A 20,201-nucleotide genomic window follows, 5' to 3' on the forward strand; every position below is an offset into this window, starting at 1 on the left:
CTGAATCTGGGGAAGAATGATCCCATGCACCTGCATATGGTGGTGACTCACCAGCTAGAAAATAACTTTGCAAGAAAGAAGAGCAAGGTGACTATGAGCCAGCAACTTGTCTGTGTGACACAGAACCTTAGGCAGCCCAAGCTGCATTAGGAGAAGTGTTGACAGCAGGTCGATGGACATGATCCTTAACTTCTACTCAGCACTGATAAAACCACGCCTAAAGTGTGTGCCCAATTCTGGGCACAGAGATACAGACTTAATAAATGAAGTGAGTCTGGCAGGGGCCACAGGGAGGATTGAGGGGCTGGAGCATCTTTTGTCTGAGGAGAGGTGGAGAAAGCCAGGATTCTTTAGCCTGGAGAAGAGAAAGGTCAGGGAGAATCCTATCAATATGTGCAAATAGCTGAAGGAAGGGTAAAAAGAAGCTAAGCCAGGCAGTTTTCAGTGGAACACACTGAAAGGAAAAGAGCCAATGAACACAAATATAAGTGCTTGCAATTCCACCTGAATACAAGAAAACACTTTTCTGCTGTGAGGAAGGTGAAACTCTGGAACAGGTTTCCAAGAGAGGTGGAGTCTCCAGTCTGGAGATATTTAAAAGGATAACTTTCTCTAGCTGACCATGCTTGAGCAGACAGTTCGAGAGAGATGATCTCAAGACACCCCTTCCAATCAAAAAAATTATGTAAATTTTGTGATTCTGTGAATATTAAATTTTGTGAATGTAAGAAATGGTTAACAGATGTGTTTGACAAAAAGAACTAATCATCTGAGTTTAATTCCATAATTTTTAAATTGCATTTTTAATGTTTTTAATACATCTGATAGAATTATTTTAAACTTATCTTAAAGGTTCCACATCCTTAATTCTGATTATTCCCTATTTATAAACAGGACACTATTATTATTAATAATAATTATAATATATTATTAAATATTATTTTCCCTCCATTTGTATGAAGAAGAGAGATTTTTAATTGGTTGACTGGAGCATCTTAAAAAGGAAGCCATTTAAAAGCATTTGGTATTCTGAGAGAGATTTCCACATGAATTTTACTTTATGTTATTATTTTCAAAATATGAAATATGAAGGCAAAAAGCTTGAACTCTGCATCCCTCATTTGTGAACAAAAAATAAAGTGGTTTTTTGTAATACAAAAAATCAATTTTTTCCAGAAAATGTTAATATCAAGTACTATATACATTGTTAACAAGTATTGCAATGAAGTATTAATGTCTATACTTAACTATGTATAGCATAAAAGGAACTATTTTTAAGATCATAGAAATGTGTTTCTAATTTAAAAAAAAAAAGTGAAAATTTCTGCAGAATTGCTGCAATGACTACTAACTTTAGTAGTGATCAAGTTGTCAAGCAGAGTTTAAATCTTGCATGCATGTGGTTTTATGCTCCAACAAGTCTTTCTGACTTTATCAGATTAGACAAACTTCCACATTTCAGAAAAACATGGCTTCTTGTGTGACTGTCAGTAGGATTCATGAGAATATTTTTGCCTCATTTCTGGTCTTTTCCTCACAATATATTTCAAACATACAAAGATGGTTTCATGAACTGTAGATCTTTACACATTTATTATGTGGAAATGAATTCAAATAACAGTTGTGGGTTCAGCTGTTCATGATGATAGCCACCATGGTTTAACAGGTCTCTCAATTCCAGTTTCTTATCTCAGGAACAAATAACCTCCCAAGAATACTTGTAAGAGATTCAAGATGACAGGCAATGTAGTAATGACATTTTTAACTGGCTGAAAAGCAGACATATTTCTCATTCCAGGGAGTTTCTAGACAGAACTAGCATCTCCCAACTGAAAGGCTAACTTTAGTATATAGTGCATCTCTATTAAGTTTTTATATTATATTCCACAAAGTTCATGTGAAAACATAAGTTTTAAAGCCCTATTGAGATCACTCTTGTAAGTAATGTGGATTTTTTGCTGTTAATGACAATAATATCTGCAATGTAAATACTAAGGAAGTCTACTTCTATTTTCATACTATGAAATGAAAATTTTTCATTAAAAAATTTAACGAATATAAATAATGACTATATTATAAATAATGAATATTAAATAGTTTAAAACATTAAAAGAATATTTTTCACTGCATTGTATGTAATTTACTAGCATTGGTTAGAAAGTATTGATTGTTCAATGTATGTTTTTTGTTCTGGAACTAAAACGGCATCTTGAAAAAGTTCAAAGAAGGGTTTGTATAGCAATAAAGAATTATTATCTCTGCTACACTCAACATTGTGTAAATTGCCAGTTATTTTATTTCATTCTTTACACTTGGAACTCAGAGCTACATGCAAGAAATATTTCCACTGAAACATATACAGAGAGAATTAAAAATTTGTAATGAACCTCTGCTTTGAAAAATCAAGCCGTTCATAGGAAAAAAATAACATCTCCATATTTCTAAAAAGAAAAATAAAGCTTCCTGAGAAATTTTATTGTTCAGTACTCCATTCTGACTCAAGAGTTAATTTATATATGCATAGCATTTTTAAACTATTCTTTCACAAAGGAAAGACTATACAAAAGTATTTAACATTATAATTAATGTTGTTTTCATAAATACAATGTACAGGAAAGAACATGAAGTGGAAAAGGGCATGCTTCTAAATTCCTAAAATGAGCTAAGCACAGAATATTCACCTTTTGCATTATACAGCTGATATGTAGGCTCAGCATACTATTATCAACCAATTATATTTAGAGCTACTCAGTGAAGCAGAGAAAATAAAGAGTTTAATATATGTCACAAATTGCTATCAGACTATTAAATAATGTTTTTTTTCCACAACACATTTATAACAAAATTCAAAATTATATATTACGTTTACATCAAATTTTTGCTGTCAATTTTTAGTCTACATTTAATTAAATATATAAATGGTAAGATGGAAGGTAAGATTACCTCATCTGGTAATCTTTGTTGCAAATCTACTGTTTTTCTATGGTAGATCAAAAAGGCAGATCAAAATTAATTTGGGCCAGAGAGCAGGATAGCACACACACTATGCACTAACTGTACTGTTTATGAAAAAAATCTAAAAATGAGCATTTAATTAGGGTTTTTTCAGATTTTTTTTGTCTAAAATGTCTGTTACATACTAGATATGGGGATAATGAGTACAGCAGCTGAGCACTAGTAGTTCAGAGTTAACAAGTAGGAATTTTTACAAAAGTATATATTAAACAAAACTCACATGGGATTTTGATTTCTACCAAATGACTACACCTCTCATTTGCCACTTCTTGGTCGCTTTGGATACAGAGATGACCTGCAACACTGAAAAGATTCCTTCTGTAAGTAATAAATCTGTGGAATTAGATTTATATCTTTAGCGAGTAGCAGGTTAGGAAAAGGGACTTTGAAATGTGACCTCCATAGCTGATTCCTCACATATTCCTCCCTTGAAATACTATCTTTTAGGAAAAGGAGTCAGATGTCAGCAATTTAACTGATATCCTTCTGAATAACATACAGTTTTTCACTGACTTGGACTTACAGAGAGATACTTTCTTGGCACATGCATTATTAGTATATGTGAATGTGGTTATCGCACATGAAGAAATTCTTTTAGAATTATATTTCATCATGATAAAAGGAAAAATTATGGACGTATTTTTTCCTGTGGATTGTTTTAAAACTTGCTACCTTATTTCAATAAAGATGTTTGTCTAGATAATATCTACTGTTTTTTTCATCAAATTGCTAATTAAATGGTATTTGTTTTCCTTTGTTCTCAGGTTCAATGTTATCACTAGAAAACATATGTTTTTAAAGTCGAAGTTTGGGCTTTGTTTTAGAATGACATTAATTTTAATTACAATGGTAGATTTAAAACTCTACGTACTGGTTTAAGACAACAAATTCTTAAAATTTATATATTTTTACTTGCTTTTTTATAAAATATTTAATTGTATTATTACTCTGGCTCTTCCTCTGTGTGTACTTTCATACTCATATGAAAGTACGGATAATCAAAGATAAACACAAGCCCCAAACTTCTGAACTATGTCACCTATGCTCTGCAAAATAATCTTTTTGTAGCCACAAGCTGGGTTTACTGCATGAAGCATCAGTGTGATATTAAATTAAATTAAATTACTTGGGTTTCTTTTTGGCCTTTTTATGGTCAATAAATAATCAACACAGGTAAGTCAGACCAAAGCAGAAGGTAAAGATTAGTCTGACTTAACAAAATTCCATGGGAAAAATTAGTTAATTCTTGTGCTTTTGGAGAATTTCAGTAATATTTAATGCTTAAAAATGGTAAGACATTTCTTAGAAATAATGTTGTATTGATCTTAAATACTGAAAAGTAAATTAAAGATCTTAATTTAAATATCTGTTTGTTGAAGTCAGTGTCACAGTTTGAATAGCTCTTCAGATATTCCTTGGAGAAAGAAAAATGTATTTCTATCAAGCAAATACTAATTTTTCCCTTTAGATTGTTAAGGGAATTTAGAACAGCCTTTCCTCCGTTTCAGACATAAGAGGTGCCAAGTGATTGATAAAGAAATCCAGACATCAACGACTATTCATGTAAATAAGAATTTACAATTTCTCTTTCCAGGAAACAAAGGGTCTTTTATTTCTTTGTGGTAAAGCAGGGTGATTGTTTCCTCCGCAAAATAAAATTAAAAGGCAGTATGATTAGTAGAATAACGTGTACTGTTATTATAAAATGACTACTGAATATCTTATTTAGTCACACATTCTTAAATATTTCTGAAACAGTTTTGTAGAACAACAAATAAAATTCTTTAGGAAAGAAAAAATGGGGTGGCTATCAAATCATCATCTAATCTGATGAGTACTTGTCAGTGTTATGAATGATGGAGAAGATGGTGTAGCAGGAAAAAACAGATCTGACACAGAGTAGCAAAGCATAGAAATCAAAGTCTTCTAAAAACTGTTGTAAGAAATCTCCATTCTGAGTAAATCGTTCACATATTGAAAAAACAAAATGTCAATTAATAGAATAAACGTTTTCTTCATTATTTCCCCAGACACAGTAAGAAAATGGTAGATTAGGCCTTGGGGAACAAAATTTATTATAAGCATGAAAAATGTTACAGTTCTAAAGCAGTTTTTAAATGACAGCATAATATGTTATGGATCATTTGATTTTTTTGTATGAAAACGCTACTCAGCACCCAAAAAGGCATATGCTGCTAACGGCATGTATTGCAGTCCCTTCCTTATGACAGCTGGCAACTAGCAAATGCCAGTCAAAACACAAAATGTCAAGCAGAAATGTATTCGTTTAGATAATAGTACCTAAGTAAACTTTGGAAAAAATGTTTCTATTATTTTTGGATACATAATGCAAGAGATTGACTACATTAACCCTTCAATTGTACACAAAAATATGTAATTAAAAAGCTGAGAAAATATATACTCCCCTTTACAGGACTTGCTATTGTTGCCATTATTACCGTTTTTGAACAAACGTAACTTGAACTTTCCTAGTCAAAATATTTAAGATGACAAGAGAACCTTGCCTTTCATTACATAATAATAAAAAAGTATCATTTCAGAAAAGTTTATGACTTGCATAGATTATTGCTCTCAAAATTTTTGCTTTCTTTGAATGTAGTGAATGATGAGATATTTAGTTTAACAACAGTTTGTACAGAAATCACCATTTGTCTCCTTCAGAAGTTACAAACTGCTCATTCTGATTTGTTTCCTACAAGGTAACTTGTCACAGCAAAATCCATTATTTAGGAAATGACATTTTTCCCCCCCTACAGTTTTCTAATTTTTTTTTACTCATAAGTAACATTTCAGTATTCTCTTTTTTATTCTGCTGCATTATGTAGTTCCCTTGTCACTTGGGGTCTATATCTTTTTAAATAAAGTTTATTAATCATTAAATTTTTTTAAGGGTAGAAGGAAACAGGAAATGTTCACTAAAAAAGAAGATGAATGGTCACCTTTTAGGAAAATTTCACATCAAATTATTTTATTGAGATTTCATGTGATTTTCAAAAAAGACAGAGAGAAAGGCTGACTACTAAAGAGAAACATTCTTTGATGTAGAATGCCATCAAAGTAATTTAAATAGTTTGTGGACATTTATACTTCACTTTCAGCTTCCTGGCTTATGCTGGGTAAAATTTTCTGAATTGAACCCTGTTCAGAACTGAGCAATTGTTTCAGTGATATTTTTCATCTAGTGTCAATTCAAACTGAATAGTGTGTTTTCAAAATCTATGAGAATTTTTTTGTGTCAGCCAAAGACATCTAAAGCAACTATAAAATATCTACAATAATAGACTTAAATGAATGGTTGGGCTTCAAACCTCATCAGCAGAAATACTTTCCAAGATGAATACAAGAATTAATAATTACATTAATAATTGAGTAGGATAAGAAGTCAAATTTATACATTCAAAAGAGTAGAAAATTATATGGGAATACAGAGTCATCATCATACAGATAAGCTAGCTCAGAGCACAATGAACTATTCACATATAATTGTGGTGGATTAACCCCTGTAGGTAGCTAAGCCCCATACAGCCTCTCATTTACTCACTCCTCCACAGCAGAATGAATAAAAGGCAGCTAAATTATTTTTACTGGAAATTTCCTACATTTTATTTTAAAAATTAAAATTTGAATGTGAGATTCCTGAATAATATTTAAAATATGAAGCATTTCACAAGTGTGTTTGCTATATGATGTGTAAGTAATAACTACAACTAGCTTATTTATGAACAGGCTTTACTTCAATGCAGCAGCAATTTCTAAAATTGGGCTGCTTGACTTGTGAAATAAGGAAATTTTTCTCTAGAAAAGAGCAACAAAGTTGGTGAAGGGTCTGGAGCACAAGTCTTATGAGAACCGGCTCAGGGAGTAGAGTTTTAGCCTGGAGAAAGGAAGACCCAGGGGAGATCTCGTTGCTCTCCACATCTACCTGAAAGGAGGCTGTAGTCAGGTGACAGTCTACCTCCTCTTTCAGGTAACAAGTGACACAGTGAGAGGAACTGGCATTGCGTTGCACCATGGGAATTTAGGCTAGACATTAGGCAAAACTTCTTCATGGACAGGGTTATAAAGCATTGGAACAGACTGTTCAGGGAAATGGTTGAGTCACCATCTCTTAAAGTTTTCAGTGGATATGACACCTGAGGACATGCCACCACTTGGTTTAGGGTAGAACATGGTGGTGGTGCTATGCTGCTTCTTGGACTTGATGATTGTAAAGATCTTTTCCAACCTTAGCAATTCTATGATTCTATGTTTAGTCTATGAAATCACTGATTAGAAACTAATTAATAGTGCCTAAGGTAGGAATAAATGGGAAAGTATATTTAAGTGTGTAAATATATAAAATATATTTAAAAGCAATTTCATTTTGTGACAGTTAGAAAACCTTTTTTTTTCTAACTTTTATGAAGTAATTCATTCTTTCTGAGTTTCAGGTGGCTGCAGTTTTCCTTGGTTTGTCATAAAACAATTATCAGAAATATCCGAAGCAATTATCAGGAAAATCATGGCTTAAAATTTCAAATTTCTCTATGTAAAAGTGTATTATTTGTAATGATTACTCCTTTTTTGAGATATAATGATGTAATTTTGTCCTGATACCAATTGATTTGCACCTGTATATTGTAGGCCAAATATCAGTCAATTCTTGGAAATAATAAAATAATAAAAATAACCTAAAAACACCAAATCCAACAAAAACAGCTAATAGTTGGTATCTAATATAATACTGTCCTGATATCAGCCGGGATAGAGTTAATTTCTCTTCAGTATCTGGTACCGGGTTGTGTTCTGGATTCAGTATGATGATAACATTGATAACATACTGATGTATCAGTTCAAGGATGTGTTTGTGTCTCGTGCTCTGCCAGTGAGGAGGTGCAAAAAAACCTTGGAAGCCAGAAAAAGGTGATCTGAAATGGTCAGAGGGGTATTCCACACCCTAGGACATCATGCTCAGTATAAGGTGAGCAACTGAATTGTGCATCACTTCTTTTTCCTTGGGTTTTCTTAGGTTTCAAGTTTTTCCTTTTATCACAATCAGAATTTTTATTTACTAATATATTACCTTTGTTTCAATTATTAAACTGTTTTTATCTCAACATCAACTTTTACTTTTGATTCTCCTCCCCTTTCCACCATGATAGAGGGGGAGAACAAACAGCTGTGTGGGGTTTAGTTTCCAGCTGAGCTTGAACCATGACAAAGAGTTATTACAAACAATTACAAAGTGTAAGGCAATATTCATACCTGAATCTTAGTTCACTCTTCCTGGGCTAGTGTTTAAGTCTTGGTTCCCTTTAAAGATCTCTAAAAGTTGTTTTTTCTTCTTTTTCTGTTTTTGCTGATTTCCCCATTTCGATGTTGTACAAGGAATGTCTGCAGAGGCAAAAATGATTGCAGTCTCTTTAAGAAATGAGTGAAATATCCAAGAAAATAGAAGAAAATTTCTAATTTCTCTTTTAACCTCTGTTAGAGAAGAAACACCTAAAACAATTCCTGCACATTTACCACCTCAGCAATCCTAAGTAAACTGGGACTTGAAAGAAATAGTTGCAGTTTAATTTTCAGAATTTGGTTTCTAAACATATACAAGTTTATAGAAGATTAATTTTAAGGAAATGGGAAAACGGGAATAGCCCAGACTAGAAATGGGTAGAGACTTATGGAATCAACTCATAAAAGTAAAGGCACAGGGTGATTCTACTGGCATAGAGATGTCCAGGTGCCCAGTAGCCTTTACACTATCAGATGGTCCAAGTGAAACACTGAATGTCTTTAACTGTGTTTAAAGACACCTATTCATCTATCTTTTAAAATTTTCAAATCCTGCAGATAATAAAAAGATTATCTTGAATGACATAATTAATGATGACGCTCCAAAAGTGGTCTTCAAGTGTTTTAATGAATTTATAGAACTGATCCAGGGAGTGGGGGAAAAAAAAAAAATTAAAAAAAAAAAAAAAAAAAAAAAAAAAAATAAAAAAAAAAAAAAAAGCTTTGAAAGATCTTATTCCTGCACTGGTAAAGCTATTAGGCATTTGCATTAATTTGATGCTCACATATTATTATTTAGAGAGGCAGGATGCCCACTCATGTAGGAGAGGAACCAATATATGAGCAAGTTTTGTAACAATCCAGAAGAAAGGCTGAACAGAATAAAACTTCTGATTGCAAATGAGAAAAGGTCTCTGATTAAATATTGAAATCAAAACACTAGCAACTGTTTCATAAAATGCTCATGTTAAAAAATAATTAGGGTATATATATATTAAGACACAGAAACCAGGTAGCTTTAAAATAGAGGACATGTACCTATCAGGTAACACAAGTTAAAATAAAGGACTCATAAGGCAGTCTTTCTCCTATCCAATGTTTCTTTGTGTTGTAGGTAGTTCACTCTGACTTCTTCACCATCAACAAACTTTGAGTCATTGTTGCGTTGGAAGTAACTTCACATGACTCTCACTAAGTTCCTAGAGAAATCTTTAAAATAGTCTAAAGATCTGAATAATGAAAGACTATGCACACCATTCAAGTCACCTACATGGTTCTCTGTAACAATTTCTGTGCATTAGCAGAACTAACTTAATCAAGAGCTAAAATAACTACCATAGAGAATGAAAATATACTCTGACTATGCTGAAGCTTGCCCTTACTGTTCTCTATGTTCACGGTTGCCACAATCAGTCTTTCTACAGAAATGCATCAGTGGGGCATTTTGATTCCTGGATATGTTAGTTTCACTAACTGCTCTGTCTTTTCACTAACTGCTCTGTCTTCTTACTGGCTGCCCTTGCTTCTTACAGCATAAACATTTCTCTAACTGAACATGCTCGGTTACTTTCAGGGAAAATCTCCTCCTGAATTATGATTCTTGTAACACAGTGCATTGCTGCTATGACAAAGCAAACTAAACTCTCAGTTCATACAGTAAGCTTCTCACAAACAAAACAGATAATATCTCTCATAGAATGCTGGAGCATGCTTAACTCGTATCAGCATCCCTAATACAATATAAATCACAACAGCCATGACCACTCTTCCTCTGAAAATGTAGCTGAAGGAATGGAAAATATTCCTTTAATATTGCATCTGACCATTAGACTATGTTCTTCAGTAGTGAGTAGGGAAATTACAATCTAGGTCCCTGCAAACTAAGGATAACAAGGGGACTTGACTTGTGGTATCAGCTGTTAAGATATCAGAACTCTATTATAGCAAAGTTAGCACCATTGAAGAGATTTTGTTTGATTTTAACTGATCAGTCAATTTTGAAACATTAAGGGACCAAATCCCTAAAATGGGCACACAACATGAAACAGAGAACTTTGTAAGAGATCACAGAAATTGAGCTGTGATGAGGCACTTCAAATTTCCCAAGCAGAGGTCATCAGGTCCAGAGAGAATTTAATGGAAAAGAAAAAATAATCTGACACAAAGAGCAGGACCAAGAATAGAGAGCTGAGGGATAAAGGCAAGGGAACTAAAAATCCTTCAGATCACGTACAAAAAGCTTTGCACATTATGTTAGTAAGTAGATTATCTGCAGTACATAGAAAAAGCCGTGAGAATGTAATTTATTAAAAAATATTTATTGTAAGGTGTTCCAAAAGGCAACAGGATATGATGATACTCTTTCTAGTCATGTTATAAATGGAAGTCTCAGATTGCTGAGTTAAACTCAGCTGATTCTTAGATGGCTTCCACATCCTTTAGTCTCGTATGGTTTCAGCACACAGTCTCACAGTACAGGGGAGTTAGTCTTCAGCCACCTCCTTACTTTGTCTTGAATGGATTACTGCTCACAGAATGCTATTTAAAATGGTATTATGGTATTTCAGTCTTGTTTACCTGAAGGTAGAATATCAAAAGTTTTGGCCCTAAACCAAGCATGATCAATAGTATCCTCAAAGTGTCTTCATGGGCAGATGTGCTGTGGTTTTTTTCTATATCCTATTTAATCACAAAATAATTATTTGGGCACTTATCACTTATGTTAACTATGTACTCAGCCCATCAAAGCTGGACATTCATTATTAACGCCTAGGCATACATATAGTGAAAAGATCATAAGAACTGCTCCATTTGCTACTTAAAACTCACATAGAGAATAGCACAGCAGTATATATTTGTTGGAGAAGGCCAGAATATAGTACCTTCCTAAAAACAAATTAAGCAAAAGAAATAAACTTGAACTCCTGTGCACAAAAATGTATTGTCAGAAATACTGAAAACCCACAGATTAGTGAAGGTAAATAGGCAAATCTTGAGGACAGCAGTGATGCACTCTTCTCCTTGCTAAAGAAATCTAGCTGCTTGAGAAAAGAATCTGAGCATATTACCATGTAAAATTTCACATTGATGAAAGGGTGGGTTTAAGAAAATGAAAATGGAATCCAATCCTGAGACTGTAGAGGTAACACGGAAGCAACTTTATCTTGATGGCTTCAAGCAGCAGATTCTTTCTCAAAAATGACCAAATATTTGGACATTCAGAAAAATTGAATGTGTATATTTTTATAAAAATATTTTTTAAAAGGTACTATTATCTTATGAAACAGATCACAAATATCTGTCATTAAAGGGATAGGTAAAAGACATAGCTTCATTCCTGAAAATGTGTCTTTATGGCCTGTTTTGAAATTAAAATGTGGAAAAATGTTTATTTTTACGGCTCCTGTATATAGCATAAGCTACTGATATAAAGACATGAACTGAGGAAAATCTCTGGCCAGCTCCTTACTCTAGCATAATTAGTGAAGCACTTGTTTTGCATAATTTAAAATGAGTGGTGTCATTTGCATTAATTTAGACTACAGAAGGCATAATCAAACTTACTTAGCATATATAAAGCATGCCATATTCCCTCAAAATCATTAAATCATGGAATGGTTTGGGCTGGAAGGGGTCTTGAGGATCATACAGTTTAAACACCCCTGCCAGGCATGCACTAGACCTGGTTGCTCCGAACCCTATCCAACCTGGCCATGAACTCCAGGAACTGCACATCCAACAGCCTCTATGAGCAGCCTATTGCAGTGCCTTTCCACTCCCACAGTAACAAATTTCTTCCCAATATCTAATCTAAACCTAATCTCAATTTGAATCATTCCCCCTTTTCTCGTCACTACATGCTCTTGTAAAAATTCTCTCTCCATCTTTTTTGTAGGCTCATTTAAGGTACTGGAAAGCCACAAATAGGTCATTCTGAAGCCTTCTCTTTTCCAGGCCGAATGAACTCTTTTCTCTAAGCCTTTCCTCTTCGGAGAGATGCCCTATCATCCAATCATCGTGGTTGCCCTTCCCTGGTCTCGCTCCAACATATGTCTTTTTTGTGATGAGAACCCCAGAACCAGACACAACACTCCAGGTGGGATGTCATCAGAGTGGAGCAGAGGGGCAGAATCCCCTCCCACAACCTGCTGGCTGCTCTGCTTTTGATGCAGCCCAGGATGGGGTTGGCTTTTGGGACTGCAAGTGCACATTACTGGCTCATATTCAGCCTCTCATCCACCAGCACCTCCAAGTCCCCAGCAAGGCTGCTCTTGATCTGGTCCTCCTCAATCTGTACTGATACTGAGGGTTGCTCTGACCCACCTTGCAGTAAAGGCCAGCAGGCAATTGCATTTCTCACTAGTCATCATCCTTTGATTGTACATACTGCCAGGTACAGGCAAGGCTGGCTGCTTCTCAAGGAATGGAAAGCCAGCAGCCAAGAGTGCCAGCAAGCCAAGCTGGGAAAGAGGCCTTACCTCCAAGGAGACAGGATGCTGAGCCAGCAAGTCAGGGTCAAGATCAAGTCCAGAAAAAGGTAACAAAGGTCAGCTGTGGTCCAGTGGCCATCCAGCAAGTCATCAGTTATGAACAGTTAGTTGTGAGCAGTTACAAGCATTTCTATTTGATCTTGAAGCAGGTTAAAGATCAATTAGAAAGTCACACAAACAGCTCAGGGTCAGTCATATACAAGGCTGCATCCAGACACAACTGCAGTGACTGTGACAACTGCCAAAGCTGGCTGAAACATGTCAGTGGGTCATGTGAAAGGCTTGAACTTCCAAAATTATCTTTTTTTAAAATGTTATTGAATATTCTAACTGGTAATGTACAAAGAAGGTGTCAAAGTTGAACACACTGATGCTAGAAAGCAAATGTTTCATCAACAAAGAGAAGTATTATTAGGGTTCTTCTTTAAGAACTGAATAGCCACAAAGATAAATTAGTAGAAGTGGCAGTAAGTTAGACATTGATAAGACAAAGAAACTGATGAAAACACAACGAAGTAGCAAAATGAAGTCTAAAAACATGTTGGAAAGTAATTGGGGAACAGAAGAGGAGATGAGAAAAGAACTATTTCTTTTGAAGAATTATGTGGATAAAAAATCAAATGAATTAAATTATCTGCAGTGAAATTTGCCCTAAAAAAAAATTGTCTCTAAATGTCAGAGGAAGAAAGTCCAATAATAGTGGCAGTTGAAGCAAGACTAATTACTTTTAAAACAAATTTTGAAAGGTAACATTTCCTAATCTTCAAGAACAAGTGGGTCACAAAATAATTTCCATTCCTACACAATTATTATTTATGTATAAGTAAGTAATACATAGGGCACAGATGCATATATGCTAGAACATTTGTCTGCAGATATTTACTTTTCCTAAATATATCCTTGATGGTAATTTTTCATATAACTGCAGATCATATTTTAACGATTTCTTATCTTGCTATGATTGTTATTACATATCTTGATATGATTGCTATTACATTTAAAGTCTTGTTTTTTTTCATAGCTTGCAAACATAGTATTTGGGGGTGTTTTTCTATGGAAGTTAGACATTTTCTATTGACTTAAGTGAGGTTTGGATCTTATGGTAATTTTGGTTTGTGTATGTTATAGTTAGAAGACTTATGCACTAAGTTACTGTGAATACAAATCTCAAGTTTTACATGCAGAGTTGAAATTCTAAATGTGTCACAGTATGTTTTTGATGAATTATACAATGCAAAAAAAATCTTGCGTTTCATCAGTCTGAAAAAGAGGAAAAGTACTTTATATAATTCTATATTGTCACTATATATTTCCAGAGTCGTATAATGCTTCCTCTTTTATTTATTTATTTATTTATTTAAATTCTAAACTCAATTTGAATTTTATCATCTTCACAGAAATGAAACCACAGCATTAAATCAATTTTGACCCCTATCCTGGGCAGATTATTAGAATCTTCCACTATTAATTCATAATCTTGACTGACTCCAAAACATGTTTTTCCATTTTAATTGAAAGTAATTGCATAAAGGTGTACTAATTTTTGGAATCAAAAAGCGGTTTGCAACAGAAGAAAAACCCATTCAATACGTCTGAATCTTATTCAGTTTTGTATGGTCACAAAGAATGTCTTCTTTTTATCCTTCAGTAAATTGTTATTCTGTGAGACATGGAAGAAAAGGAAATAGGTTTAAGGATCCTTGTCAATTTTCTTGTGAATTAATATTGTTCTGTTTCTTGTATTATTTATCCACCCCTTAATTGGTTTCAACTCCCTAGACAGCAAGGTCCTGTGATAAACTGTGTAAAATACCTGGGTTATAGCTTTCCTCTCCACCATCCCTTTCCTGTTATTAATAGTTTTGAGGATTTATAGGTAGAATATCTGTCATGATGCAGTCAATGTTCGAGCTCCTGCATTAGTCAAAATTTGCATTTTTCCACTGTGAGGCTGACATTGTATTGCTACATGCTTTTAAAAACACTGAAAAAAGTGACTACTTATATACATGAAGTGATGCAGTGTAATGCTTCTGCAAGCTACTTAACAGCTGGAAATCTCATTTTTGAACCACTGTTACTAAAGAGAGAGACATCTTATTTACTGTTATTATTTTTTCATCTGATAAAAGAGTTTAGATCTTTCTGCATTTATTTGACATGCCCCAAAGTTTTTAAACAAAAATATAAGAATATTTAATTGTGTTGGATAACTTTTAGGAATTGTAACATCTAAAATAGGGGAAAAAAAGAAAAAGACTTGAATTATTTTTATATCATGCTCAAGCATAGATTACTCTTTAAGTAGCATTATCCTGTTGAATTACATCATGTCATGTTGTTTTTATTTGATTTGCCCCATCTTTAGCTTCTCTAATGTTGGCACTATTTGTTAGTATGCATAGCAGTCCTTAAAATTCTGTGCCAAAATTCTAGTTGAACATGCAAATGAACTGTATATCTGCCATAAAATTATCCTCTAGGGAACCTTTGAATGAAACAAGCCAAAAATATCTTGTTCATTTTTGCTAGGAAAAAAATGAAACCAAAAGAAAGAGTTTATATGTGCATTTCCTCTGCTTAAAGAAGGAAAAGAGAAGACATGCAGTCCAATACTTGGTTTTGGGTATACACTTTAGGGAAATATCTTTTAAATTCTGTAAAATGCTTGCTGTAGTTACTTTGCAATGCAGGGTTTATTTTGATCTAAGGCATGTAATACTTACTATGATACATGCCATTCTTACTGTAATGATGCTAAATTTTGTTAGAATTTTTAATCAGTCTTTGGTACGTTATGGTATCTCCTAATAATTTTTCTCTAGGGTTATGGTGTTATGACAGTGCAATATGTGCCAATTCTTGACAAAACAAGTCATTAGAAATACTGAGGTTTTTTTTCTTTAGTGTATTATACTCCCAAATATAAAACTAAAATAAGAAAGGTACACATTTATTATTATTATTATTATTATTGAACATTCTGCCAATACACAGGCTGTAATACCTCATAGTATTTCTAGTTTTGTATTCCCATATTTATTCTCTGAGGTATGCAACACTCACTTATTGAACTGGACAGTTAGTTGCTCCCCGTGTTTGTCCAAGTCTGCCTACAGGCTGACATACAAAGGTACTGCAGTGAGAGAGAGGCTGGTGAGATGTTAGAAGAGTAAGAGATCCAGCAGACTGGGGAAAAAGAGACAAAAAAATTAATTTTGAAAAATAAACTGTTTTTGAAAGATAAGAAAATAAATAGTCTGTTTAACAAGAGAATGAAACCATATCCTCCAAGGACAAAGTGCTATAATGTGACACATACAGTACAATAAAGGCCAAACAAGATATTTGTCAGACTTTTTCTACATCAAGTCCTAACTCAATCTTTCAGCACAAACCGGGCAAGAAATCTATATGACAAACAGCACCAGAGGTAAGTTGTCCAAGCTCTTGATGGAGAAACAGAAAGCTCCAGTACATTTTGCTCAGGAAAAAAACCAAAACCAGCAGACAAAAAATGCCTAACATTTTTGGTGAACACTGTATGTCACTTATCTTCATTAAGAGCAGCCAGGTGTAGAAATTATACAGGGATACATATCCTCTGAGGAGCCCTGGCTGGCAACAAATATGCGATGGGAGGTTGTAGATTAATTAACCTCTATTGTTCATTGTACACAGGAAGAAAATCATATTCTTACAGAAGATATTAAAAAAGGTAAAACTGCTGGAAAAAGAATATTGAAATTACGAGCTTCTAACTTGTCAATGTATCACAGGACATTTAGAGCATTTAGATGGACCTTAAAAGGCTTTTGAATGCAGATATTGGTTCCCTTTGCCGGCACTCCATTTTGACCTGAACTCTCAGCAGAACAGAGTAACTGCTGTGTTATCACAATACATAATGCAAGCTACTGTACTTGTCTCTCATCAGGGATTACTAGATTCATGTATGATAACACACTGAGGAGAGCTCTGCAGTTCTCTATCCAGCAATAGGAAAGCAGAATAAGCTTTATTTGCCTTTCAGAAAACCACATGAACATGCACACAACATATTTTCAAAAAAATAACTGGATAAATCCCAAATGCTTCTGAAGGGATCTGAACATTGTTTGAAATTTCCAGGTTAAATGATCCATAGAGACTTTTATTTTTTTTTTTTTTTTTTTTTTTTAATTTTTTTTTTATTTTTTCCCATGGTAATCTACTGTTAAGTTTTGACAATTACAGGTCACTGCTTTCATACGAAGTTCAATATATCTCAGCTTGTTTGCTTTAAAATGAGCTGGATACATTAATATTCATTTGCTAGGTGGTTTTAGGACTTACTCATAGGGTTTTAAAACCATATTTGAATCTATATCTCATCAGTATTGTAAATACTAGTATTAGTACCACTTTCTTTATTTTCTTAGTGTTTTATAATATAGTTAAAAAGTTCTGTGTAGACAATGGTTTCCCCCAAGGAAGAGGAAAACCCGGGAATAATTCCCTGGGAAACCCCTTTTTAAGTACAGTAAGCAAAAGGCTTATTGACATGTTCTCTCAGTTCCAGCATGCAAATCGTTACCAGAAATTTCCTCACTCTTTGTGTTACCACAAGTTGATTTCTGGTGCAGGAATTTCAATATTCCTAATCATTCTCCCCTATTGGACTCTTCCCTCAGGCCCCACCTTTACTCCCCTCCCACACCAGGATGTGGGCCATGTCTGACCCTGGCCTTGTGCTTTTTGGCCCCTTGTTGCTGCTTTTTTACAGTTTGCTCCATATATAGTGGATGCCTTATTGTTTGTGATTTTTCCATTATTAAATTCTGTTTCTGGACAATTGGATCAAGGCTGCCTCTCTCTATCAAGTCACCACTGGGGCAGAGTCCTGAGGAAACTCAAAGGGGTCTGATCACCCGGGGTTGGAGCCCTGGGAGTTTCAGTTCTGTATATTTTTTTGGTCATCTATCAGGTATTTTTAAGGTTAAGAATGCTGGATTTTGGGTTTTGGTGTTACCTATTTGGATTACTCCTACTTATTCCTTGATATTGTTGGCAGGTTATAACAGGGAAGTGACTTTTTGATTATTATTATTATTATTATTATTATATAGGACACTAAAATTTTATATATTTGTACTATTTAATTAAAAAACAAAAATAAAACCTGAGAGTAGAAGATTGATGCTTTGTAGAAATGGAAGCTAAATTAATATACTCAATAAAAAGCAACATAGAGGAAAAGATTACAAGGCTGGTTTTGTTAGTTCAAATAAGATTATATCCTGTCATTCTTTAAACAAAAATTATTTGATGGAAACCAAGATAAAGCAAAAGTTCAGAATGACTCATAAAGAATTCTCTACTGAAAGGAAAGTGTTCAATCAAGGAATTTGCTATAATCATCCTGGCTCATTCCCTGTTTTTATGCCAGAGCTGAACTACCATTGTAATGACTACTTCCATTAAATGGAAGTCAGTAAGGAAGGATAGCTGTGTTTTATGGAAACTTCCTATGCACATCCATGCGCATGACACGCACAGATGAGCCGGACCACTCTGATCCTACCTTCACTCAAGAAGGTAACAATCTCATTCTTATCCAAAGCCTGTAAAAATAAACCTCCCGTGCACTAATGAACAGAGGTGCTGTGAGATGGCTCTGTTTGGCACATGTTCCCTAAATAGTTTTATGTGCTCCATCTCCAGTGGCCTGAGGAATGTTCCTTGCGTGCACAGATCACCTTCTGCACAGAAAACTGTATTAATATGCAGAAACTGTGCCAAGGGGATGGCCCTTCCCCTTATTAATTTAAACATTTTAATATTCTCTATATGCAAAACATAATTAGAATTAATGGACTTTAGCACTAATGCAATGCCTGAAGCTAGTTAGAGCATCTATCTTGTGCATATGATAAACATGAATTCAAATACCTTACCACCAGCAAGGCTGGGAGCTCAGCTCAGTCTGCTGATGTAGTTTGTGTCCACATAAAGATCATATCAACTGACAGACAGAGGGAATTATCATCGTTTTGATGAGATAAGCAGTTGGTCCTCCAGGGAGGCAGTAAACCATGACTGAGTTGCACTGATTGTTAAACAAGATCTCATTATAAATCTGTAAAGACAGTGTAGCTGGGTTACAGCAGCATACATCAGACAGGGAATAAATGTCAGATTTTAGTCTGTTTTGCCCAAACTGTTTAAAGTTTCCTTGCAAAAAATCACAAATTCCACATGTGACAGAATAGAAAATATAATTTACATTCTGTCTGGTTTTTCACGTTCACTTAAGAAACAAGAACTTATTGAGGAAAATATCAGAATATTTGATTTGAAAGTAAGCATGAAAAAATGTGGCAAACAGAAGCAGAAATTCAGGATGTGCTGGATACGAGTCCTGAGAAATTATGCTGTCTATTATAAAAAAGCCAGAACAACTCCTGTGTAGGGTCACATTCACAGGAAAATGGATATGTATTAAATGAACCAGCCTAATTTTTTGGAACTAAAGAACAAGGTCATCTTTGTGAATAAAAATCTGATGTTGCAAGAAGAAAGAGGAAGCAGAAAAGTTGCTGACAGACACAGGGGTGTCAACAAGGGTAAAATGACACTTATACTATCAACCAGTTAGGTTAAGAAAAAGATATGTGCTTGCCTCGTGGACAAGATGGAGCCACCAATCAAGAGATGCATGGACAAAGCAAAGCTACCAATCAAATAGTGCATGACTGTGTAAACAAAGATAAGGAGTAAATATAAACAATGTTGAATCATGCAGAGTCCTTTGTCTTCTCATTCATGCACTGTTTTTATTGTTTTCTCTGAACTGAAAACAGCAATAAAATATAAGATTTTTTTTGCAAGTAGTACAGCCTGAGAAGGAAAGAAAGAGTCTTCAGTCTCTCATGGTTATTTGCTCTCCCAAATATGTTCTACTATGGGATTAATGGGGAAAAAAAATAAAAAACCTACCAAAGCTAAGGTCTGAATTCAAGAGCTACACACAAATACCTTAATCTGCTGCAAGTCTTCCTTTACTGATGTTGTGGTTTAACCCCAGCAGGAAGCTAATCCAAACAGAACCGCTCACTCATTCATCCTCAGTGATATGGGGAAGAGTATTTAAATGGTAATTGTGTGAAAACTCATGGGTTGAGATAGACAATTAATTATGTAAAGCAAAAGCTGTATGCATAAGCAAAACAAAATAAGAATTCATTCACTGCTTCCCATCACTAGGCAACTGTTTAGCCATTTGCAGAAAAGCAGACCTCCATCATGCGTAACAGTTGCTTGGCAAGACAGGTGCTCTAATTCCAAAAGTCTTTGGTCAACAGTCCTCTTTCCTCTTCCTCTTTCCCCCAGATTTTATTGCTGATCCTGACTTCATATAATATG

The 20,201-nt window shown here is 34.4% G+C and overlaps 1 long non-coding RNA gene across 1 annotated transcript in view; it reads right to left on the reverse strand.

The window, feature by feature from the left end:
- LOC136290560 (uncharacterized) overlaps window positions 1-15,960 on the reverse strand; it is a 32,557-nt gene extending 16,597 nt beyond the window's left edge. The window contains exons 1-3 of the long non-coding RNA XR_010721207.1: window positions 15,864-15,960; window positions 8,281-8,409; window positions 3,236-3,318 (exon numbers count right to left, since the gene is read on the reverse strand). This is a non-coding gene — a long non-coding RNA (uncharacterized lncRNA). The remainder of the gene's footprint in view (window positions 1-3,235; window positions 3,319-8,280; window positions 8,410-15,863) is intronic.
- Between the last annotated feature and the right edge of the window lie 4,241 nt (window positions 15,961-20,201).

This window comes from Chamaea fasciata, unplaced genomic scaffold, assembly GCF_029207755.1.
Source record: "Chamaea fasciata isolate MVZ Bird 193981 ecotype frontalis unplaced genomic scaffold, bChaFas1.0.hap1 SCAF_6, whole genome shotgun sequence".
In the NCBI taxonomy this organism is placed as follows: Eukaryota; Metazoa; Chordata; class Aves; order Passeriformes; family Sylviidae; genus Chamaea; species Chamaea fasciata.